This window comes from Chrysemys picta, chromosome 9 (genome assembly GCF_011386835.1).
Source record: "Chrysemys picta bellii isolate R12L10 chromosome 9, ASM1138683v2, whole genome shotgun sequence".
In the NCBI taxonomy this organism is placed as follows: Eukaryota; Metazoa; Chordata; order Testudines; family Emydidae; genus Chrysemys; species Chrysemys picta.
This window is the reverse complement of record NC_088799.1, coordinates 60,284,798-60,311,025: the sequence shown is the minus strand read 5'-3', so window position 1 is coordinate 60,311,025 and position 26,228 is coordinate 60,284,798. Positions and strand designations below refer to the sequence as shown.

Below are 26,228 nucleotides of genomic sequence, written 5' to 3'. Positions count from 1 at the left end.
CTTCCTGCCTGGAAGAAACAAAAGCTTCAGAAAGAAAAGCTCTTTTCCAGTGAATCTAAGGATGGGGGGTAAAACAACTGGCTTCGTATGGATACTTTCCTACAATCTTAAATGTGGAGTAATCGCTGGGACTCTACACTCAGCAACATTAATAACTATAGGAAGCTCTCATCCATCATGAACTTTATTTTCAGACCACAGTCTAAAACTATACAAACATTTTCTATCAGTAATCACCAGAGCTCTGATTCTCAAAATCCCCCTGTAGAAGCAAGTGAAGATTCTCCTGTTATCTCTTTGAAATATCCCACAAGACTTTTCTTTGCACTCTTGTTTTCTGGAATGATACTGTAGGCAATACAGACACAAGGAGGGATGGAAGGGATCTACTGACTGGGTTTACCAGGATATCTACAAATCTAAGGCTGGCTTTTATAGTAAGATTAATTTCAGATAAATCAAAGCCTCTTGAAACTAGATTTGAGACTTGAAATATTTCCAGCCTTTCATACAGTACCATGGGTATGCAGTGGTGAACACAAACTGGTACAACAGCAGCATTCAGACAGAAAACACTGTTCCTCTGGTCAAAGGAAACAGAACTGTTGAGTCTGAACTTTTGATGAGCTTAAACTTAACCCAGACTTGATGTCTCTGTCTGAACTTTTAATCAAAGCTCTGACCTGCGAACTACTCATGACACCCCCCCTCCCCTTAAGTAGCCATCTCCCCTTATCGCTTTTTGAATTTACATTTTAACCTGTTTTATCCTGTAGAATCTTGTTTGATTATGCATGACCATTATGATCTGTTAATCACTTTGTTTACTTCTGTGTATAAATATTGATGCTCACCCCTAATAAACTTGCCACACTTACTCTGAAGCCTTTCAAGCTAAGGATAGTGTGAGCCCGTTGATCAACGAATTGGTGTCTGGTCTCTGACAGATTGTGAGCCCATACCAACTCCGCACGAACTCGGGTGCTGGAGAGGTGAGTGAGGACTTGCTTTTTTACCTAACAATTTGGGGGCTCGTCCGGGATTTCCTTCTGGTGCGGTGCCTCTGTCCAGTGGTCAGACCACTCATATACAAATTGGCAGGCGCCACGGGAGATTTCTCCCAGCCAATTCAATATTGAGGGGTCGTGTACTGGACAGCAGGGTAAACGCCAGTTGGAGGGCTCCTGTCAGACGCCATGGGTCAAGGGACTAGCGTGCCTCTTGAGAGTCCGTTGGGGATTGTAAATAAGTTATGGAACGAAGGGAAACTCCCAGTACAGACAGGAATGTCTAGGAGAAAGTTGTACACACTGTGTGTAAGGAATTGGACTGGGTATACCGCGGTATTGGCCAACCCGGAGATGAGGTGGCCTTCGTATGGCTCTTTCGAGCAGGCTGCCTTAAGAGGAGTAAGGAGCCAGATCGAAAAAGACCATCCGGGACAGTTATGTTACTGGTTTTGTTGGGACACAGCAGCAGAGCTGTGGAGATCTTTAAAAATTATGGCAGTCAGGTATTCTCCCGAGAGTGAACCCCCTCCATGTTATTTCGATGAAGGGTGTAAACCACGGCGTGTTTTGATTCGTCAGTTGGTCCCCACTGCACCTGCCCCTATTCCTCCGCAGGGGGACTCTCTCCAGGGCGCAGAGGGGAATCTGCAGGACTCCAGGTCGGAATCGCTGCAGAGGGATAAGGGGGAAATGGAAGGGCACACCTCGGGAGGAGTAATTACTAGGCAAAAGATCAAGCAGATGCAGCAGGTTGCATACCCCTCCCCTGAGAATAGCCCAGAGGCTGCCTCCGCCAAACCTTTTGTGAGTGATAAAGGTGAAAGTAGAGTAATGCCTTTACAGGTGCACGACCAACCTTTTGTGGGCAATGATGGCCAGTTACAACATACTAATATTGTGGAATATAAAGGATGGCTAGAATGGGACTTGAAAGAGTGGGGACGGTTGTCGGGGTCCTTTGGGGAAAATCCCCGAAAGATCACAGAACTTTTAGAAAGATTGTTTAAGTCATAATCCTACTTATATGGATGTAGATCAGTTGTTAAGTAGAGTTTTGACCGGAGAGGAACGTAGTAGATTGTGGATGGCAGAAAGGACATGGGGGGATAGCGATGCGGTTAATATTACTTGGATGGATAGGCGGGATCAAGCTGCTGGCTGGAATCCCCTAGACTGGAGTCAGCCAAGGCTGACTCAGCTGCGAATAGATCGAGAGCGATTGTTAGAGAGACTCAAAGAAATGGCTCGCCGCTCGCCTAATCAGGCTAAGTTCATGCAGATTCGGCAGGAATCTGATGAGCCACCCAGAAAGTTCTGGTCGAGGCTATTGGAGGGGGCCCGAATGTTCACTCAGATGGATCCTGAGAGAGAAGCAGACCACCCTACTCTTATTTCATTTTTTGTGAATCAGTCAGTGCCCCCTGTAAGGGATTATTTCTTAAAGTTTCGCCCTGGTTGGGGAGGTGAGTCAGTCACTTCAGTGTTGGACGTAGCTGATTTTGCATGGGAGAAAGAAAGGGAAAGTAGTAAAAAGAAAGAGAAAAAGGAAGAATATAAGTTGATGGCTTTAGCTTTTCACGGCGGTGTTCGAGGCAGAGGCCGTGGCCATGGCAGGGGATTTCAGGGTGCTCGGGGAAGAGGGTCCTGGCAACCCCAGCCACCAGGAAATTGTTTTCAGTGCGGACAGCCCGGTCACTTTAAACGTGAATGCCCCTGGGGACGCCCAGAGGGTCTGGTTGCATCCGCAGATACTTACACCAGGGACGAATACACCCCTGCACCACCAGCTCAGCCCGTTCCCCAGGCCTGGATCAACTACGGGCAACAGCAGCAGCTGCAGCAAACTCAGCCTCCTCAATGACGGTACCCCGGGGGCGAAGGCAAACAATGTGATGGTCTTATTCCCTTAATGTCTTTAGCCGGCTCCTTCCTCACTTTCTCCCCTCCCAGCAAAGAGCCTCGTCTAACCCTTTCAGTCCAGGGACTGCCTGTCTCCTTCCTCATTGATACTGGAGCTACTTTCTCTCTTTTTAAATCATGCCCCCTCTCCCTGGCTATCCTCTGAGGTTAAAACTGCAACTGGGGTGGAGGGCAACCCACAGTCTCTGGGACTCACTTTGCCTCTAAATGTTATTTATGCTGATAAATGTTTTTCTCACCGTTTTCTTTTTTCCCCAGCTTGTCCGATCCCTTTGATGGGCCGGGATTTACTCTGTAAGCTTGAGGCTACTTTAACCTGCACTCCTGAAGGGGTAGGATTATTGATGACAGTGTTAGGAGATTTGGCCCCAACTCAGGGTAATTGGGAAACCCCCCCATCTCTCTCCCCTGACCTCACTGACTTGTCTTTAACCCTCTGGGGAATTTCTGACACTGATGTTGGCCTGCTCCTTTCAGCAGAGCCAGTAAGGATTCAAGTGAAGCCCTCCTTAACCCCCTCCCCCCGTCAGTCCCTCAATACCCCCTGTCGTTGGAAGCCCTGGAGGGCATCCGCCCCATTATCGAGGGATTCATTGCACAAAAGCTAGTCCGCCCTCAGCGCACCCCCTGTAACACCCCTATACTGCCTGTCAAAAAGCCTCCTAAAAAGGACGGAGACCCTATTCGTTGGCGCTTTGTACAGGATCTACGGGTTGTTAATCAGTATGTGGTCCCTCTTCATGCAGTAGTTCCTGATCCAGCTACTATCATCAGCCAAATCCCCTGGGATGCTGAGTGGTTCACTGTTATTGACTTAAAATCAGCCTTTTCCAGCATTCCTGTGCACCCAGACTCTCAGTATCTCTTTGGTTTCACCTGGAAGGGACAAAGTTATGTCTGGCAACGACTTCCTCAAGGCTACAGAGACAGCCCCACGATTTTCAGCCAATGCCTCCGCCACGACTTGGAAGGCTTCACCAGTCCGCAGGGATCCACGTTAGTCCTATACGTAGATGACATCCTATTAGGTAATCACGAAGAAGCTGCCCTCCGCATCGATGGTAAGGCACTTTTATTATACCTACACACCAGAGGCCACAAGGTAGACCCTAACAAGATTCAGTGGGTCTCACAGAAGGTCCGATATCTGGGCTTCCTGTTAACCCCAGAGGGAAGACAAATGGACCCAGTTCGCATAAAGACTATCCAAAACTGCCCTCTGCCAAACACCAAGAAACAACTTCGAGGTTTCTTAGGATTAATTGGCTTCTGTCGCCCCTGGTTACCGTCCTGCGGGGAGTTAAGCAAACCGCTCCACCGACTCACTGCTAACCTTGCTCCTGACCCTTTGCAGTGGTCCCCGGACACAATCCAAGCCTTTCAGTTACTCAAGGACAGTGTGGCCTCCTCCATGTCTCTCCGCCCCCCCCAATTATAGCAAACCCTTTCACCTTTTTGTCCACGAGAGGGGCGGAATTGCTAGTGGCGTCCTTACCCAGCTGAGCGGGCCCCACCATTTCCCGCTTGCTTTTTACTCTCAGCAGATCGACCCTGTTGCTCAGGGAACCCCATCCTGCACCCGGACTCTGGCAGCAGCTGCCCTGCTGATCACAAAGGCAAGGAGCCTGACCCTGGGTCATTTTACCACGGTTTGGACCTCTCATGCCTTGTCAGCCCTTCTGCGTAGGGGCACAACCCAAGTCTTTTCGGCCAATCGTCAGCAACAGCTAGAGGCCGAACTCTTAGAAGACACTAACCTAATTTTTGAAAGGTGTGGGCCCCTTAATCTAGCTACTTTGCTTCCTGACCTGCCAGTCCTCCAGGATCAGCACGACTGTGTGGAAGTAGTTTATAGCATCTTACAGATAAGGGACAACCTGTTTGACGTGCCACTGGACAACCCTGATTGCATCCTCTTCTCGGACGGAAGCTCCTTCTATGTTGATGGCAAGCGTTTCACCGGTTATGCAGTCACCTCTGAATGGGACATTCAAGAGGCCGCCTCACTGCCAGGCAACTGGGGAGCCCAAGCCGCCGAACTCTATGCCCTGGCCCGAGCTTGCCAGTTGGCCGCTGGTAAGACCGTTACCATTTTTACTGATAGCAAGTATGCTTTTGGAGTTGTGCATTGTCACATCCACCTCTGGAAGTTTCGAGGTTTCCAGACAGCTGCCGGTAAACCCATTCAGCACCTCCCCCTCATCCACAAGCTTTTGGACGCCCTCCAAGAACCCTCGGTCCTGGCTGTAGTTCACTGCCGGGCCCATACTAAAGATGATAGCCCCGTCACCCATGGGAATGCCCTGGCTGACGCCTCCGCCAAGACGGCTGCTGTCTTACCCTTAGCCATGCCCATGTTGGCTATTGCAGCCTCCTCCTTTACTCCACCGTACCCCGTACCAGTACCCGCTGCTGAACTACAGTCGTGGGAAAGCCTCGGAGCCACTCTGGTCAAAGGGACCTGGCTTATGCCGGATGGCCGAGCCTGCCTCCCTCGCTCCACATACCCCGTGGCAGTTCGCTGGCACCATGATAAGGGGGGTCACTACGGCACGCACGCCCTTGTGGACACCATTGCTCGCTTTTGGTATGCTCCAGGCATTCAACCCTACTGCCTGTCAATAGTGAAAGCATGCAGCACATGTCAGCGTAATGGACCTGCTCCGCCTCTTAAAAAAATTAAGGGTGGAAGACCTCCGCCTGCTGCTCCATTTCAACATCTTCAAATTGACTTTGCAGATATGCCAAAGGCTTTTGGGAAAAAGCACCTCCTTGTTTTGGTTTGCCCTCTGACTTCCTGGGTCGAAGCTTTTCCTACTGCTAATTGTACTGCTGCCACAGTGGCGAAGATTCTCCTTAGAGACATTGTACCCAGTTTTGGCATCCCTCTCGTGCTTGACTCAGATCGCGGACCTCACTTTACTGGTCATGTCCTTGGCCGTTTAGAACAAGGACTGGGCATTTCACACTCCTTTCATACACCCTACCACCCTCAGTCTAGCGGGAAAGTTGAGCGTATGAATAGGGAGCTTAAGTTTACATTGGCTAAATACTGTCAGGAAACAGGATTAAAGTGGCCTCAGGTACTTCCCTTGGTCCTGTTTCACCTTCGTACTCGCCCAACCCGTGTATTGGGATTATCCCCCTTTGAACTGCTCTATGGACACCCCCCTTGCAAAGGCGGGGCGCTACCACGTGCTGATGTTTCACTATTGGGAGGGGATCATATGACCGCGTGCCAGTTTCTCTCCCTACAGGCTCGCCTCCGTACCCTTTGGAAAGCCTCGCAGTTTTCCCAGACCGTGCTGCTGGAAGAACAGATCCACCCGTTCCAACCAGGGGACTTCGTCTGGGCCAAAAAGTTCATTCGTGGCGACACCCTCCAGCCGAGGTTTACTGGACCCCACCAGGTTCTTTTAACAACCCAGACTGCAGTGTTCCTGGAAGGACGCAAATCCTGGATCCACCACTCCCACGTCAAGCCAGCCGTAGTGGACCACAGTGACGGACCAGCAGCTCTTGCCACCACTGAGGACACTGCCTCCGACCAGTGGACCAGCTTACCTCTTTCAGACATCAGACTTAAATTGACTCGGAAAAAATGAGAGGACCTTTTATTCTGACAACTGTATGTTTTTTATTGTGCCTTTTTCGTTTATTTTCTGCTTATGAAGATAATGCTTTTATTAGATATTCCCACGAGGTTAAAACTCGTATTTTAGGAAATAGAAGTAATTGCTGGGTATGTACTCAATTTCCAGTAAATGCAGAACAGGGACTCCCCTTCACACCCATTCCCCTGACCACTGCTAATATGACTTGGATGCCACCGGCTAGAGTAAAAGATCCAGTCCCACACAATCTTACATGGGACAAAACAGGAGTGCCAATTAACAGATATCTCAGGGTAACCAATCAGACAGGATCACTGTGTTTTGTTAAAGAAGAGGGGTCAACTTTTGTGGGAACAAGTAAATGCAACATGTATTTTAATGGCACCGCCTTTAGTAAAAATCTTGGCTTCAAGCCTTGCGCATCCCACTTATCCCACATGTGGATCCCTCACCCCAATCCAACTTTTTCATGGGTGGGCAGGCCTTCAGAGTCAGCTTTTAAGAAGCCCTGCTCAGATCACGAGGGTGTCCAACTAATTGCTAAGGGACATACGATTGCCTTCTACAACTGCTCAAGCAGTACTACACTGCCCTTTGAAAACACCACTACCAAATTGTGCCTCTGCAGTTCGCACAACGACCCCTCTGCGTTACCAGGGGAACAGTGGTCCAACGGGTGGTGGGTTACCTCCTACTTTGAGAAATGGAATACCCGAAACGCATTGTATGGAACATACTGGGTGTGCGGGCCCAAAGCTTATTACTTTCTCTCCCCTGATTGGGCAGGGTCATGTTATTTGGCATGGCTAACACCGCCTTCTCGCATCTCCCTCACTCCCCCTCATTTTCCCCACGTTCGTAACATCCGTGAAACCTTCAGAGATATTAATATCCGTGATGGTTTGTCGTGGCAGCGGTGGGCTGGTCTCATTAGCTTGAGGGGTGGTGTCATCCGTCTACAGGGACTACTAGAATCTTTAACCAATGAAACTGCGACCCTATTTGAGAATCAGGCTGGGGAAATGTCCCAGCTGGGCCAGTTAGCTTTGCAAAACCGAATGGCTTTAGACATAATGAGCCACCTTATGATTGGTGGGGAGCCTTATGGAATTGGCTGCCTGGATTTGGGTGGGTTAAAAAACTCTTGGTGGGTATTGTTGGGGCCATAGTAATCCTTATAATACTGTGTTGCTGTATTCAGTGTGTCCCCTCCCTCATAGACTCATGTAAGTCAGTTTATTCTTTTCCTACTTCAGCCAAGGGCCTTACTCTCTTCGAGTTGGCCCAGGCTGAAATTGCCAAGCGGCCCTTGGCTCCTTAAAATGGGGTGTAGCTTTTGGTAAATAGTTATCCCAAAGCTACAAATGGAGGAATGTTGAGTCTGAACTTTTGATGAGCTTAAACTTAACCCAGACTTGATGTCTCTGTCTGAACTTTTAATCAAAGCTCTGACCTGCGAACTACTCATGACACCCCCCCTCCCCTTAAGTAGCCATCTCCCCTTATCTCTTTTTGAATTTACATTTTAACCTGTTTTATCCTGTAGAATCTTGTTTGATTATGCATGACCATTATGATCTGTTAATCACTTTGTTTACTTCTGTGTATAAATATTGATGCTCACCCCTAATAAACTTGCCACACTTACTCTGAAGCCTTTCAAGCTAAGGATAGTGTGAGCCTGTTGATCAACGAATTGGTGTCTGGTCTCTGACAGATTGTGAGCCCATACCAACTCCGCACGAACTCGGGTGCTGGAGAGGTGAGTGAGGACTTGCTTTTTTACCTAACAGAACTACTCAACAGGAAAAGAATACTGTGTGATCTGTCTCAACTGAACTTGAGACAGACTTGAAACCACACCCCTCATGCTACACAAAGTGCAAATGAGTTGAGTCAGAAGAACTCCGTTTCCTTTCATAAATACATTTACTTGTCCTTAGAAGAAACTTACTTAAAGGGCACATGGAGAGTCACCTGAAATGCTAGTTCTCTGCAATCACATGTTTTCCAAATTCAAGCACAAATGAGCCATACCCAATAAAAATAACCTGTCAAATGATCTCTGGCCACCTCTCCTTCCGCCCATTCAGCACACACAGATGGGTTCGAACGGGATTCATTAATTGCTCTACTTGCAATGCACAGCTGGATGCAACTGATTAATCAGATTACTTTCCACAGACTAAAAGTAATATTTGACTCCGCCACCTTCAGAAAGCAAAAGTCTGCCATCTGGGCCAACACTGCTGTCCTCAATCAGCCCACACCTGCCTCCACCCTGAATTGCTTGGAAGGGCCAGAGCTCAATGAACAGGGATGACACTCGGCGCATCCACACTCTGGAGACAATGCAGTGTGTCAGAACCTATATAGCTTTGCCAGAGATGCACTTCATTGGCTCAACCACTGTACTAGAAAGACATGATCTTCAAGTCGAGTGTTTTTGATCCCTGTACATAGCTGAGGTAGATTACAGCCCTGTTACCAGGAGAGGAGAAGGAAGAAGAGGAAGAAAGTCAAAACAACACAGACTTGCCCAAAAGATCTGTGGCCATGACCTGTAAAAACTGTTAGTGTTGTGTTCTCAAGGTATCTCTGCATTGCAGGAGTTTGTGGGCTATCTTCAGGGAATGATTAATAGAGTGCTCCTTTGGCAATTCTAGCAAGATAGGCAGGCAGACAGACCTTATCATATCCTCGCCCCAAGCAACACACTAACACTGCTATAACGGTCTCCCAGAGAACATTTTTCACACAGCACCCCATGCAGAGTGAGTGGTCCTCCGAAAGCAAGGCTGACAGACAGATAAAAGGAACACAATAGGCAGGAGCAGAAACGAGACACCTAACCCATTCCTGGGAGATAGCACCTCTTAACGGAATCTTTTCCATTCATCACGTTCCAGGATCACTTTGCTCAAAGTAGCAAAGACAGGAACACAGAGCTTTATTCCTAAAAACAGGTGCATTAGCTCACTGATCCACAGTTCCATGGGTCACACAACTCATACTGATGCTTCAGGCTTTTGTAATCAGTGTTCTCGTCTCCCCTTGCAAGGGGGATTCTTCCCGGCAGGCGGTAAGCACAGGCTGGTATTGATAATGGTGCAATTTTCAAAAAGCACCCAAGTCTCATTTTCAAAAGCCTAAATCCAATTTGCTTTCAATAAGACATAGGGCCCAATTCACAAAGGCTCCAAAAGATGGAGCCAGACGCCTCATGGGATTTAAAAAGTGCCTAAGCAGGTTTGGTGCCTAACTCCCATTGAAAGCCAATGGGAGTCAGGCACCTAACTCACTTAAGTGTTGCTGTAAATCCCACCAGGCACTTATCTGCATTTTTAGGTGCCTAAATACCTTTGTAATCTGGCCCTTAGTCTCGAATGTGCTTAAATTACTTTTGAAAATGGGACTTGGTAAAATTTTCAAAAGCACCCCAGTATCTTAATCTGTAAACTGGTTAACATTGCCCCAAAAGGTCAGGCCCCATTGGCCCATTCCCTGAGGTCAAAACCCTTGGAAATTCAGAGTGAACCTCTACACATTATCTGGTGATAAGCACATTCATATTGAAAAGAAGCAACATTGCAGGGAGCACTCAGATTTATGCATGTAATTCCCATCAGTATTAATGGAAGATAGCCATGTAAATCCCCTGGGGTATTGCTAGAACACAATTTTAAAGGAAGCATAGGTCAGGCCGCTGTCTAATTAGTTCAATCACTAAATCATAGTTAGGTCACAGCAGATAAGTCAGTGCTGCCACCTGTGCTGACTGCATAGACCATGCTGATGTTTTCTTAACACTTTGTACACTGTCACAACGTATCCCAACCCCTGAACTCTCTATATGCTGCAGACATATAGACCCAGGCCCTAAGTATTATTCAGTGAACAGCTGGTGTGACATTATTGATATAATCTGGGACCATATAGAACAGGGTTGCAACCAAAGTCCTGTAGTGGCACCAAATCTTGTAAAAAGGGGGTCAAATGAGGTGTCTAAGATAAGGTTATGGTTTGCTGGTTATGTTTATGCTGTCTATATGTGTGTATCAGTTTTGGAGTTGAAGTTGTGAATATTGGCTCTATACTATCTGTATTTCAAACTTATGCTATGCTTCTGGGAAACATCCCAGACAAGTTGGTGTTAGCTCTGCCTAGCCTGCTTGATGGCCCATTAAGGACCATCAGCTATACAATTGACCCATGGAGAGAAGGCAGATACGCCTTGTAACTCAGCAAAGTATGCAGGGACTTGCCCATATGACTCCAGACTCCATTTTGCTGTAATTTTCCACAGTAAGAACAAAGAGGTGTTCTTACACCTGGAAAAGACTATAAAAGGCTGATGCCTCGTTTCCATCTTGTCTTCAGTCCTGCTTCTTACCTCTGGAGGGACTTTGCTACGAATGGAAGCTCTACACAAAGGACTGATGACCCATCCCAGCTGGGGATGTACTCCAGAGACTTGATTTGAACCTGCAGTTTATTCCATCACTGCTACAAGCCTAAACCAAGAACTTTGCCATTACTGTATGTAATTGATTCCATTTAACCAATTCTAGCTCTCATCTACATCTTTTTCCTTTTATGAATAAATCTTTAGATTTTAGATTCTAAAGGATTGGCAACAGCGTAATTTGTGGGTAAGATCTGATTTGTATATTGACCTTGGGCTTGGTCCTGTGGGATCAGGAGAAGCTTTTTTTTTCTTTTAATGGGGTATTGGTTTTCATAATCATTTGTCCCCATAACGAGTGGCACTGGTGGTGATACTGGGTAACTGGAGTGTCTAAGGGAATTGCTTGTGTGACTTGTGGTAGGCCAGTGGGAGTGAAACCAAAGTCCTCTTTGTCTGGCTGGTTTGGTTTGCCTTAGAGGTGGAAAAATCCCAGCCTTGGGCTGTAACTGCCCTGTTTTAAGCAATTGGTCCTGAATTGGCCCTCTCAGTTGGGTCCTGCCAGAACGCATCGTTAAACCTGGCAAGACATTCCAAGTGTTAACCCCTTCCTAATCCAGCAGCTAGTTCCTTTGGGCTCATGAAGCCATTCCGAGCATTTTTTGGAGAGGTCTCCTTTTTTCTCACTCCCATAACTACCCCCTGGGAAGTGAACACCATGATTCATAGAGTTGAAGGCCAGAAAGGAGCATTAGATCATCCTGTATAACACAGGCCCATGACCCAGGTTGATTTCCTACCCATCAGTCACAAGGCCATGAAATAAATGTTTTACCCATTGTTGAGTTAATCTGCAGAACTCACTGCCACAAGGTACTACTGAGACCAAAGCTTTCGCAAGGTACTAAGAAGCATTAGACCGACACGTGTACAATGTGTAGAATGTGAACATCCGCAGACAGGAAGGATAGAAATTTACCTGGGACTGAAAACCTGGTATGCTTCAGGACATATGCCAGTGACTGACTGGCTGGGGTTAGGAAGAAGCTTTTCTTGTGGGCAGGTTATTCAAACACTTGTCCATTGGGATGTGGGGGATGGGAGGTATGCCTTCCTTGGAAGCACCTGGTCCTGGCTAGTCACAGATCCCAAGACCAGAAGGAACTACTGTGATCACCCAGTCTGACCTCTTTTAATACAGCCCACAGTATTTACCCAAAATAATTCCTGGGGGAACCAGCACATACCCTTTTTTAAAAAATCCAGTCTTAATTTTAAAATTATTGCTACGGTTAGGCCTTGCAGCAGCTTTATCACACATAACTATGCATCACACCAATGATATGGAACAAGCCCACACCCCACTCTGAAGCACGCATAGCTGCAGCTTTTCACAAGGAACGTGAGGAAGGCTCTTCTCGCACCCTGACACCTGCAGCCAACTTCTACAAGAGCCAATGAAAAGTCCCAGCAAACACCTGAGATAGCTGCCACCACATGCTGACATCAGCCATTTTAGGTCCGCTCTGACTCCCTTCTGACAAGTTCTGGTGCTTGCCTGGTATCTTCCCCCCCTCCCCCCGGCCCCCAGTTTACCCTGCTTCTGCTATGCCTGCACAGTGTACTACAGGGCCTAAATACCAATGCATTTTGAATGTAGCCACAGAGCCTGATCCTGCCAACCTTCATCCTCCCAGCACTGCCCCCTACTTCTAGAATAGCCTCTCATTCCGCCCTGAAACTTCTCCAGTCCTGAGCCTGAAGGGACTCCCAATGGCCAGCCCCAGGACTCAGATTTGGGATTCAGTTACTACCAAAGGCTAAACATCTAGAGTTCAGTATATGTCCATTATGCAGGCTGCTCATCCGCTGGAAATTCATTCACCTGCACACCTCATAATTCCTACATAGAAAACTCACAGAAGATAGGAGATGGACATATGATGAGGTCCCCTGTCTTCAGTACTACACAAAATACACTGCAGGCCATTCACCAAGGGACTAATGAGGTATCAATAGACAGAAGCTACAGTTTGCAACTTTCTTGGTTTTTAATTTGTTCACTCACTCTGGACTGTGCCAAATGCGGCAAACTTGCAATAGATGTGAAGTTCTAATGTAGGTTAGTGCAAGGACCCTGAACTGCTGCTTAGGGGGGTTGGACGGACTGGGGATTGTGGTAGTTCTCAGGAGACCCAGGTTCAATTCCCAGCTCAGACATAGATTTCCCTGGTGATCTTGGATGAGTCATCTAATCTTCCACAGGGGCACATGAGGATAAATCCATTATTGAATGAGAAGAGCTTTTGTACGCCGCTGCAGAGAGTCCAATAAGCACCTGGAGAGAAATCCAACCTTTTCCAGGAAAGTGCTTTGCTTTCCCACATGGATCCACTCCATAGAGCAGGGAGACAATCTCCAGAGCTCGAGAGAGACCCGGGTCACAGAGCTGAGTTCTGAGCACCCCGTTACCAGAACACTAAGAAACTGGACGAAGTGCAGAGAAGAGCAACAAAACTGATCACACTGTTGGAGGAGCTCATGTAAGAAGAGGGATTACAACAACTGAAGGAATCTAGGTCTACACTTACAGTGTGACACAGCTGTACCAATACAGCTGTGCCGCTGTAAGAGTTCTCGTGTAGCCACATTATGCTAATAGGAGAAAGCTCTCCCATCGATATAATTAAACCACCCCCAACGAGCGGCAGTAGCTGTGTCTGCTGAGGGAGCTGCTTTCCCACTGACATAGCACTGTGCACACTACCACTTGTGGGGGCAAAGCTTCTGTCGCTCAGGATGGTGATTTTTCACATGCCTGAACAACAGACATTTTGCCAGCGTAATTACTAGTGTACACATGGCCTACCAATGACAAAAGGTGTCTGGGGTGTGAAGGGGAGGGAGACATACCAGTTTGCTCACATTTGAAGGACACACACACTAATTCCTGCTACAATGGGGATAACTAAGAGTGACAGGCTAAAAATAAGAAGGGGGGGGGGGAAGTATTCCCAATATAAGATGAGGCTTCCTGTGAAAGAGGGGGTTGGGGCTGTGTTGTGTCTCTCCAGTGAAGGTTCTGGAAGCCCAATGGTTTGTGATAAAACTAGACAGCACAAAGCACTAGCAAATGCATGACAGGGCCGCGCTCCTGCATTAGCCCAGACCGGATGGACCACATAACCTCATTGGTGGGCTCTCTCTAGTTCGACGGCCACTTCCAATGCAAAGGGTTTTTATAGGTAGCTGCACTGCTCCTGTACATTAATTTCTAAATCTACATCCACTATACACTGCTGTGATATTCAAATTAAACTTAGACAAGCCTGTCATCTGTCATGGTAAAATCACTTAATGACACTTGTAAACCTATTTAAGGGGCTAATTTGATAATAATAGTAATATTCAGCATCTCAGAGCTTACCCCTAGTAAGAAATTCACATTACCCTCACTAAAGACTATACAGATGATTCTCCAAATTACCTAAAGATGCTGAATATTTCTCAGATCCATTTTCCAAGTGACAGTATGCATGCTGAATTACTGAGCCCCACCATAATAAAATCAGGACATTCCATATTGCACACAGATCAGAATCAGCTTTGTTAATTCACACTCTGAATATTCATTATACAAGTGAGGGAATATAGCCTGAATATTAAACAACATCTACTTAGGGCTGGAATATCAATCTTTTGATATAGCTGCTAATTGTTTAAATGGTGGAGCAACCAATGGGCCTGGATGGCTCAGGAATGCAGAGCATTTCACCTGGGTAACTGGTTCAAATCTAGCCCAGTGATCTGATGGATGCTGAATAATCTCTATGACATGAGCTGGGGGTACAAGCTGGGTCTGTTCTACTGCACGGGTCAACACGTCACAAAAAAAATCATCAAAACAGGCATGTATTTTGGCATCCTAGCCAAGGGCTACTAGAGACTGAACTTCCCCTCTCCCCTTACAGGTGGTCCCTGCAGGGGGCACCATGTGGGAAAAGTTTGTGCTGCCCAAACAGTGCCTGCTCTATGGACACACACAATTCTTTGGTCTCCAGGGCCTTGAGGACAGTGCCTTTTCCCAGCATTAAGGAAAGTGTACTTTAAAGGGTTTCCTTCTATTGACTACGTGCGTTTATAACAGGGGTAGGCAACCTATGGCACGCATGCCGAAGGCGGCACGCGAGTTAATTTTCAGTGGCACTCACACTGCCACCAGTCCAGGGGCCTCTGCATTTTAATTTAATTTTAAATGAAGCTTCTTAAACATTTTCAAAACCTTATTTACTTTACATACAACAATAGTTTAATTATATATTATAGACTTATAGAAAGAGATCTTCTAAAAACGTTTAAATGTATTACTGGCAAATGAAACCTTAAATTAGAGTGAATAAATGAAGACTCGGCACACCACTTCTGAAAGGTTGCCGACCCCTGGTTTATAAGGTGTCCCCTGCTGAGGTACAGAGAGCCGCAGGACGGAAACCCAATTTTAAAGAAACGGTCAAATTGTGGCCCATGTGCATAGTGACATCAGCCTGAATCTGCAGACAGCCTGAAACAATACTTCTGAGAGCTGCAAAGTACCCTGCCCATCTCAACACGCCATTAACGCTGAAGCCTAACAATTACGTGTTAAAGTGACAACACTTAGCTATTTCCCTGTGGATTAATGCATGCAAGAAAGAAGAGCATAGGGGAGCACATCACAAAAAAACATCATCAAAACGGGTATGGATGAGCTGTCGTCACTGCATGGATAAAAGAAGAGGGACACTCCTGATACAATGATCTGTTCTATCTACAGTGTGTAGCATCTTGTTTTGGCAGGTTTGGGTGATTAGGAAAAAAGGGAATGGTAATTAGACATCTGCAGACAATGCTCATTTTATGCTGTGTGTTCATTTTCTGCTTTGGGAGCTTGGGGACAAACCCCATCTGAAGCAATGGAATCTCGAGATTTCTGTTTTAATCAGCAAATCATTTTCCTGGCACTCACCAGAGGCAGCTGGCCTACCATATCTGAAATGCGAGAGAGAAAATGTTCACAAAGATACACAACAACTAGGCTCTGCCAACTGAAAATATAGTTTAAATGAAGGCGAAATGTGCTTCCTGATCTCCCAGCAGAAAGACAAACCACGCTGCAGAGATAACGAATTCCTTCCCTTGTTACACACCCCATTTCTTCTGCAAGCCCTTTAGAGCAGGAAATTATTTACTTCCAGCGTCTAATGCTTCTCTCCTTCCCAAGAATCATGAGTGCTGCCTGCCTCAGCCAACGTGACAAGAGTTTAAAGCTCAGGCAGGGGAGGTGCAAGGAACATTTGTGCACAAGTTATTCCCACCCAACTAATCACTGTATAAAAGTCAATCATCATAAGGTATAAAGTTAACCAGGAATTTAATGCCTAATGATCTGGAGCTGCTGCAGTTGTACAATTTAACACGCTCATAAATTTTTCATTTCTAATTTAGCAGTGCAGCAACTTCTGCCAAAACTTTTCCTTCCCCCACCAGTAACTTGGATGTGTTTTTTGTTTCTTGTTAGTTCGCTAATGAAATAGCTGCATTCCGGCGGGGACTGCTCTTATCCCCTGCTCAAAAAAAAAAGTTCTGTTTCTCCACCCCTTATAGAAAACTCATACTCTACTTGACCTGGAAACCGCAATCTTAAATTCCAAAGTAGAATAATCCCCTTCCTGCAGATCTGAGATATTAGCACTGCTGGCCTCGGAACCTATTTATGAAGTAACAAAAAAAGATCTTCAATGGAGAGATATTAAATGTGGTGCCGTGAATGTTTGATACATACACACACAAATAGGAAATAAGGAAAACATTGAAAGCAGGATGCTGGAAGGACGGAGCATGTCTGTTGTAGTCCTAGATCAGAAGAGGAACTTTGATGGTAAGGAATGAGGGTATCCAACTGCTGGCGGCACTGGCAACCTGACAGAAGCCCAGAAGGCAGCACCTAATTCACATTAGATAGAATGGGCTTGTGACGAAGTGGGAATGTTCTTAATGTTTTCTCTGAATACTGTGTGGGTGCCTCAGTTTCCCCTATGCATTTCTTAGGTATCTAGGTGGGGGGGATCAGGGTGTATGATTCACAGGGGCCTTCTTGGGCTCTGCAACATACTGTCTGCACAGAGAATGGCCGGCACTCTGTCTCCTGGCAACTAATGGCCTGGGCCCCTCCCCTGCAAAGATGCCAACTGAAGGTGTTGGAGAACAAAGAGATCAGGTGACCTCCTGGCCCGGGAAAGAGACAAAGGCCAGAGAGGAGGGGCTGGAGAGTTTCAGTTTGGAGCTGGCTGGGAAAATGGAGGGGAGCCCAGATGGGGCTCTGGCCTCCCTTGGGCCCGCAAGATGAACCTGACTGAGGGGGTCCTGTTGTCTGTACCTGCAAGACCTGTCATCTAGATAAACCTTCTGTTTTACTGGCAGGCTGAGAGTCATGGTGAATCGCAGGAAGCCGGGGGTGCAGGGCCTTGTCTCCCCCAAACTCCGTGACAGGGCTATAGCCGTCTACCCACAGAGGCGGTTGGCCCCAGCATGAAGGATTCATCTTGATCCAAGCACCCAACTTGCAGCACAGTGGGGCCTGCTTGTTTTTTTTTTTAAACACTATATAAATGTTTCCCTCCCCCACCAATGTTTCTAAGCGTCTTTCCAACTAGGAAGGAATGATGACGAAGCTAAGCAAAGTGCTGTTGAATGCACGGAGTAAAGCAATGGATAAAACAGAGGCCACATCTCTACTACGGACACTACAGCAACACAGCTAGCGCACCAGGGCTATGCCACGGTGGCGCCGAGTGTAGACGCATATGGCAGTGATGGAAGGGGTTTTTCCATCACTGTAGTAACTCCCTCTCCCCAAGCAGCAGTCGCTGGATGAATAGCAGCATTCTTCAGTCGATCTAGCTGTATCTACACCAGGGGTTTAGGTTTGCCTAGCTGCAGTGCTGCGGGGTGTGGATTTTTCACACCCCTGAGCACTGTACTTATGTTGATCTAAGTTTTAACTGTAGACCAGGGCTGACAATCAGAGAGGTCACTTGTAAGTACTGTGATACAACACTGCAAGGCAGAGCTGTGATAACTGAATTGACTGTGTCCCTTTACAGAGAAGGGTGGCTGCGAGCCTGAGTAGAGAGCTCCCTGGTTTATCCTCAGCCCACCTGCTTCCCATTGGCTGCCCCAGAGATATTAACACATGTAAACCCAGCAGGTGCCTGGCACAAACTAGAAGGTTCTCCTCCCTCCTCCCCTTCCCAATTCACAAAAGCAAACTGAGGAACTAAGAGGCATCAACACTGCAGAAAACATTTGGATCCCACCGGCCTTGCATCTCACATCTGGCAGCAGCCATCGCCAGATGGAGACAAAAAAAACTCATGCTCATGGTACCTGGCCATTTGTGCATGCTGTAAAGTTCCTTTCCATCCCCCTGCAGTTTACACCCTTTCCCTGGAAGCATCTGAGCTAACTTTTCAGCTTGGTGGAGCTGCTTGTGTTGCATGGGTTCACTTGACTTAAAAGACTTTTGGGGAAGCTGGGCTAGTAGCATAGCCGAGTCCTGCGTGCCCAGGGTGTACAAATATTCCATGGGCTCTACTGTATGGGGCTAATCCTTCCAAAACAATCAATCCCTGCTAAACAATGTCTCCAGGACACAGACACGGCTTTTCTTTCCCAGCTGGCAAATCACACTCACATTTTACTACATCCTCCTTTTGTTCAAATGCACTGGTGAAGAAAGCTGGAGAAATCTCTCCCTCCAACTGCATTTAATTCCCTGTGTCTGCTGCACAGGACAGAAAGGCTCTGCAGGAACTGCTCCAAAAACCACATCTGTTTTCTGATCCTCCTTCCTGACTCCATTCCCACACAGCAATCGGCAGTGGTGACTGACGTGGCTGCACCAGAAAGTCCCTTTCTTTTTGACAGTTGACATTGATTTTTCTTATCTGGCTGGAGGGCCCCTTTGTTCCATTGCCCAGCACTCAAGGAGGCTCTGAGAGCAGAGCGAAGGGGAAGTGGGTTTCTGGGATAAGCAGAATGAGCCATCTTTGCTCAGACAATTCTCCCTATGTAAAGGTCCCGTGCACCACACCTGCATGGAGGCCAGGGCCGGCTCCAGGCACCAGCTGAGCAAGCTGGTGCTTGGGGCGGCAGCTTGTAGGAGGTGGCATTCCACCCAATCCTAGGGCGGCACGGCTGCTTTTTTTTGTGTGTGTGTTGTTACGCTCTGGCCGCCCTCCTTCTCTCTCTCCCTCCCCCTCCCCCCTGGCTCCGGCCGCACCGCCCGTTTTTTTTTTTTCTTTTTCTTTTGCTTGGGGCGGCCAAAAAGCCAGAGCTGGCCCTGACGGAGGCTGCCCTTGTCCAAAAGCACTGTGACCTGGGCCTAGGAACCTAATTTCAATCTGGTGAAAAGCTGCCACACTCACCGTTCCAGAAACTGAGGTTACCTAACCACAAAGCAGGGACAGAACGGTTTGTCAGCCTTATTCATTGCCCCCCTACTGCTGAAACTCAATCCAGACCTGGAGGGGAACAGTCATTAACCAGGGTGCATCTCTGATGAAATCAGCATTAGGCATGCAAATTAACAATGTCAGTGTGACATAAGGGACTCCCTACTAGAAGCTGGGCTGTGACCGCCACCTCATTAAACACAGATCACTGCACAGCATTGTAATGGTGTGCTTACCTCTGAAGCACCTCCCAGAGGCGGGTGCTGTATCATAGTCCTTTTTGCATCCCTGGGGCCCCCTGCAGAATGCCAGCCAACCTTGCTGGGTCTTCAGTGGATTAGCACTCTGGCCAAGTCACCAACTTCTAATGAGCCCCGTCCAGGGTATTCATAGAATCATAGAATAATCATAGAATATCAGGGTCGGAAGGGACCTCAGGAGGTCATCTAGTCCAACCCCCTGCTCAAAGCAGGGCCAATCCCCTGACAGAGTCCAATAAGCACCCTCGCTTGGGTTTTCAGCCCCCACTCTAGACTCTTTAAATACAGCTCTTTGTTCAGGCCCCAGTCCCCTTCTGGGGGTTTATTCCACTGAACCAGTCCAGTGACCCTAGACATGACAGCCATGGACGGCTTGAGTCAATTCATCGCTGCTTCTCCCTGGGCCTCTTCCCCCCAGACCCCTTCAGCTTCACCCTCAGCTCAGAGTTAAGGCTCTTTGGTCCTCTCCCCCTGCAAACCCGTCTGTGCTAAATGTGGCTGGAGAACAGACACTGGCTGCCCCTCCAGCTCCTCTGGCCAGAACAGAGCTCCTCTCCTCACTTCTTGTTCCAGCTAGGGCCCTGCCATTCCTTTTATCTCAGCCTGCTGGGCCCTGATTGGCTGTCACTAGCCCATCTAGCCTTGGGAGGACTAGGTCTCTGTGGTTCCAAAGTGGCTGAGCAAAGAGTCCTCTCTAGGCACCCCTGGAGGATCCAGCTTCACTGCTCCTTTCGCTGCGTCCTGGGGTGGGGTGTGGTAGGACCGCAGGGTTCCTGGTATGGAGCCATGTGGACCAGGTACCCATCACAGGCATCAGATGGGAACTCTGGTCAATGTGGAGCAGGGCCAAATTGAAACCTGAGCCCTAGAGGTGAAAGGTTATGACCCTTGCCAGCTCCCAGCCTCTGACCCGAGACACATTCAAACAAAGGACCCAGGCTCTAGATCCCATTTCCAGGTCCCTGACTCATCCTGTCTCCTCAGCACCCCCTTGTAGCCAGAGGCCACCCTGCGGAACCCTGCCTCTATTTCCCCTCGAGTCCTCAAACTCAAAGACATAACCCAAAGTTAATTAAAACACTCCCCTTCTGCGGGTCCAATTTATTCAATCTTCTGGGTACACATTGGCCATCCAGGACCCAACCCCACTTCATTGTCTCTCCCCCGTTCAGTAAGGAATCCACATCCCAGAAACTCCCAGGCTTTATTGGTCTGGAGTTCAGCCTCCTTGTTTTAACGTCTCAACAACTCTGATGTCAGGGTCTTCCCTGCAACAGCCTCCCTCACTCTCTGCAGGTTCCTGCGCTTTCCCCCTTCACCACAGCATCCTGATCTCCTTCCTAGGACAATCAGCTGTTCTCCATCAGGCTCCATCCAGGCTGTTAATGCAGCACAGGTGGGCTGGAGCAGTTTCTTCAATAATCAGGTTTGGTTGCTCTAGGCCACCCTGCTACAGGAGATAGATGAAACACTGAGAACATAATTTGCTCCTTTCCTTTAGCAGCTGTGGCCTCATGTACCTCAAATGTCCCACTGGCCAGACTCCACCCAATGTAGGTGCACTGTGATGTGTTCTGATAGCTCTTGTGACTGAATAAGATCCAGCCCATGCTCTTGTCCTTTCTTCACCAATAGGACCAGGGAGGGGAGAAAACAGAGCTGCTTGCCTGCTGCCCACAGAGATCAGAAGAAGCTGCATGTTCCGACTATGCAACACACAGAAATGTTCACATGCAACTGCAAAAGCACACAAGAGCATGTGTGTAAAATGGAAGGGCCCCTTTCCACTGGCTAGGCAGCTGGTGTGCTGTGACCCCTATTGTCAATGCTTTTCCTTGTGCTCCCCTCACCTGCTGTCTCTTGTCTTAGACTGTAAGCTCTTAAGGGAGGGGACCATTTGTTACTCTGTGTTTGTACAGCGTCTTTCACAATGGGGCTCTGGTCTGTGATTGGGCACTACCACAAAACAATCATCATCATAGTAACCTGCCATGGTGAACAGGGCCTTTTGCCCTTGGGAAAATCTGGATGTAGGGCCATGGTGAGGGTCTTTGTGAGGATCTCAGAGTGTTGCAGGAGCAAAAGAGGAACAGCACCAGCACATCAAAACAGACAATGGGTGGGGGGGAGATGGAACCATTCCCCAGAGAATGACTCCCCCCTAAGCATCGGGGCAGGGAGCAGGTGGATACGTGAGGTCCAGAGCCAAACCGTTCCTGGCCTTTGGCAAATCCAGACCCTGACTGATGTGGGTTTGCCCATCTTTATACCAAACAATTCCCCCTCCACATTCTACCCACAGGCATGGTTTGCTGTTCCAAATGAAAATTCAAACTCTCCATTTCCGAAGCTACCACATTTCCCTGTAGGCTCTGCCACAGGGAAAATCTCTGTGTTCTGTGGAGGGGCCATAGAAAGTCCCAGAGGCACACTTGGTGTAGTTCTTCTGCACAGACAGTGTCCATGGTAGAGATGGACACAGTGCCCATGCACCCTTGCGTGATGCCTCTGCAACGACTTCTCCCCAACACCCCCCAGGGAGCGTGGAGGTGGGCAAGGCCAGGGGCTACACACACCCACTGACCAGAGCTGTACCCGAGATGGAGTACAGCTGCCACTGCCACAACAGTCACCGGAAAATGACTCTGTGCCCCGTGCATCAAGGATTCCATTCCATTCCCCCTCCCCAGCCCACAGAGGGCACCTGTGCCAACCCCAGTGGCTCAGGTTGTACGAGAGTAAGGAACTGGCATTTTCCAACTTTCTGCATAGCACAGAGGGCTTATGGAATCACCAGCCAGACGCACCTGAGCCCATGCAACATTTGTCCAGTTCACCAGTGCAAACAATTTAAAGTATCTAACTAAATGGCATTCTGCACTCTCTCAGCTCCCTGCCATCCATTCCTGCCTGCTCCCTGCACACAGACTTGATATGGGTTTGACTCCTAAGTTAAATATAGTCAGTGCCAAAGATGAGGCTTTCCACATCTCCCATAACTCATCAAGCAACCAAAGAGAATATTCTCAAACTTAAAAAACCCATAAAAAACAAAACTTCCAACACCGTCAGGCAGAGGCTAAGGATGGAAAATTTAAACCCAAACCACAAATGCTTTGCAAAGTTACAAGCACACATAAGCACAGGAGCTATAATGGGACCTCTTGTGCTGCTTTAGCTTCAGCATTAGTGGTGATTCAATGCCCATAGCGATACAGCTGCTAAGTAAATGTTACAAGTAATTTAAACGATACTTTCTCCTCAATTCTGATTGGCTGAAACAGTATCACGTGATCCGAACCAGTTTTGTACTATGGTCCGACAAATCAGGCCACAGATTACTGCACATGCTCAGACACAAAATACGTACAATGCTTCCCACCTCTACCCAGCTCCAGTAAATCAATGCACCTTGCAGCAGTGCCCTAAAGGCTATTTTAGACCAAGGGGCAGAACTAGTTACAGAGCTGAGGATACCCTAACAGAGAGTGCTCTGCTGCCAACCCTTTGTCTTTGAAATGGAGGGCACTCCAGCTTGGGCAGCTCTACTGACCAAGCTGCTGCTCTATGGCCAAGTGAGATATGTGTCTAGCCGGTAGGCAGGTCCTAAGGATTTAAAAGTGAAAAACGACATCTTAATCTCTCCCTGCACACTGAAAGGCAGGGAGTGCAGTCAAGCATGCTGGTGACATGCTCCCACTGACAGGCACCCTTCACCCCTACAGAATGCACTGGTGGAGGTGTCCAGACTGACTCCAGGTGCAGCCCCACGTAGAGCAGACTGCGGTGATATTGGCTGGAGGGGATAACAGCATGAAAGAATGAAAGAAAAGAGACGGTCGCAAACGCTTCACCAAGCCCAGATGGGGAAAAGCCGCCCTTGGACACTTTTGTAATCTGGCTGCATGACAGCAGCTGGGGATCCAACAGCATCTCTGGAGCACCAACCACGAGTCACAAAACGTCAGGCACCCTGCCCCCTGCTTCAGTCACCCTCACCGTCTCTCCTGGGCACTTTCCCCTGCCCAGCATCTCAGTCTTATCCACATGGAGCTTCAGCCTGCTTGATGCCATCCATGCCCCAGTTTCCCCCGGTAAGAAACGTTCGGCAGCATGGGCTAGCCAGGCCGGATCACCTAAATAAATACCTGGAGATGCAAAAGCACCAGACATTAACAATTCCACTGGTGTTAACTGGGAGCTGCAGGTGCTTGGCACTCTGGGAATCAGGCCACTGCTCTAAGGGCCTCAACGCAGATTTAAGTTCTCAGCTTTCTATCCTTCTTAGGCACTTCTGTAGCCCTGGTGAGTGCAGTATCTGAGCACTTCACAGTCTATATTTATCTTTTCACATGCCTGTGGGGCAGGACAGTGCTATTATCCACACTTTATAGACAGGAAACTGAGACACAGAAAGACTAAGGGTATGTCTACTCTACAGTTAAAACATCCACAGCTGGCCCATGTCAGCTGACTTGAGCTCATGGGGCTCGGGCTACAGGGCTGTAAAATTGCAGTGTAGTCGTTCAGACTCGGTCTGGAGCCTGAGCTCTGGGACCCTTGCTTCTCTAACATGTGCACACACTTCAGTTCTGGCCTGCTCTCTCTCAGAATACAAAAGCTAGAGATTAATGCTTTATCCTGTCTGAAAGACAAGCATCCCCAGGTGCTTTAGTAGAGTGTGATGCTTTCCGTTCCTAGCCCTAAAAGCTCTTGAGACATTGACACTGAAGTCAGGTGGGAAATGAAGTGGGGCAGAAAAAAAGCAAGATGATCATTCAGAATTATGCATTTTAGGTCTGAAATCTCACAACCTGCCATGGATTAAAAAAAAATGCAGTATGCTTCTAAAAGCTAGGTATCCCAGCAGCCTGATGGCAAATAGTATTTATTTCCAGTTCCACTGGCCCACAAGCTATTGGACTGAAAATTGTCACTGATCTTTAGGACTTCCACTACTTTTTTTATTTTTTTGCACTGGTTCAGCACTTAATCAGTTAGCTCCTCCACCAGAGGCCATTGCAAATTCTGACCCATCTCCTAGATCAGGGAGAAAGGCCAGGAAAATTCAAACTTGAGTATGACTCATGACGCTTAAATAAATCTTAAGACTGATGCAGTTCCTCACCAACACATTCCTGGTTTCTGTTGCTTGATGTCAGAATTTAACAACACAGCCTAAGTAGCCTTAATTATACCTGGTGTTTCACCACATTAACATATTCAGTTACAGTCATTTCTGTGCACATGATAAAGGCGTGAGCAAGCGTGAACAGGATCAGAGAACAGAGTGGATCCCAGGACTTGGAATTATGATAGAGCTCCCTGCAAGCCTTGTCCTGTGTGCAGGGCTCTCTCCGTCTCAGATGATGTCAAAACCACAACTTCCCAAACAGATGACCCTGAATGGAGAACCAAACCATGGTACATATAAGCAAACATATCCCACTGCAGAAGGAGCTATCACATGCTTAAGATCTAAAGCTATGGCCAGTCTCTTTAGGCAAGCTGATCAAAATGTGGGCGAGAGGCCAAGACACTAATCCAGAAAGTGAAGTCACCTTGGTTCCTAATACAGACACCTGGAAAGCCTTGCGTAACTCGAATTTTGCGTAAGTCGGAAACGTATACCCGTATGTTATGCAAAAATTTCCGCAACTCAAAAATCCTATTTCTGGCTTATGGAACTTTTTCCATAAGTGCGAATTTGCGTAAGTCAGGTCTTGCATAACCCAGGGAGCGTCTGTACAGCAATGAGGCCCATAAAGACTACAAATCCCAGGCTGCAATGCTCCTTCTGGCTCTTGTGCAGTCTCAGCTTGGACTGACACGGAGCACAGTATTCTTTCATGGGCCATTCCTCCTCATTAAGCAGAAATTAGGTGCAACTCTTGTCCTCTTTGGCAGGTTACCAGCATGGGCCTCAGCTGGCTAAATTACTGGCACCATTGCCTTTAGACCAAATTACAATCACTATCTTGACTTGCACTGTAAGAAATCAAAGTCGTTTCGATGTGACGAGCACACTATACTGCTGTATGGAGACTTGGGTAATCATTCGATCTGGGAATCTGGCAAGGGACCAAAGGCCTTTATCTGTGTGAAGGACAACACAAGATGCTCTTTTGTGTGCATGCAACATCAATTAAGTTCTTGCTGGTTTACAAGGCATTTGGCTTTCCTGAACACAAACTGAGGGAAATGCTTAGTGCTGTGCTGAGGACCTATTTTAAGTCACTCCCCAGCTCAGAGAGATTTCTAGCAATGTCTGCTGCTGACAGGCTCAACACAGAGGTAACTAAATAGACGAAATTGTGCTGGTTGGCTCGTGTTCATTTCATGACCTTCAAGCATTTAAAAACGACCTGTGTACTGCTGGAGCTCAGCAGGGAATTGTGGTCTGCACAGGAGAGGAAGAAAAAGAAAGATTACAAATCTCAGATCATGTTAAGGATCAGGTGCTGGAAAGGAAGGTGGAGGGTTGTGTGCTCTGCCTGTAATGAAACATCTGTCAGTAGTCACAGCGG

General features: G+C 47.7%; 1 protein-coding gene and 1 long non-coding RNA gene across 14 annotated transcripts in view; one reads left to right on the top strand and one right to left on the bottom strand.

Annotated features, from left to right (window-relative positions):
* Positions 1–8,237, top strand: part of LOC101953387 (uncharacterized) — a 43,296-nt gene extending 35,059 nt beyond the window's left edge. Inside the window, exon 3 of the long non-coding RNA XR_010590407.1 lies at positions 6,188–8,237. This is a non-coding gene — a long non-coding RNA (uncharacterized LOC101953387). The remainder of the gene's footprint in view (positions 1–6,187) is intronic.
* The window catches only part of MID2 (midline 2), a 465,133-nt gene that overhangs the window by 353,617 nt on the left and 85,288 nt on the right, over positions 1–26,228 (bottom strand). The window lies entirely within an intron of this gene.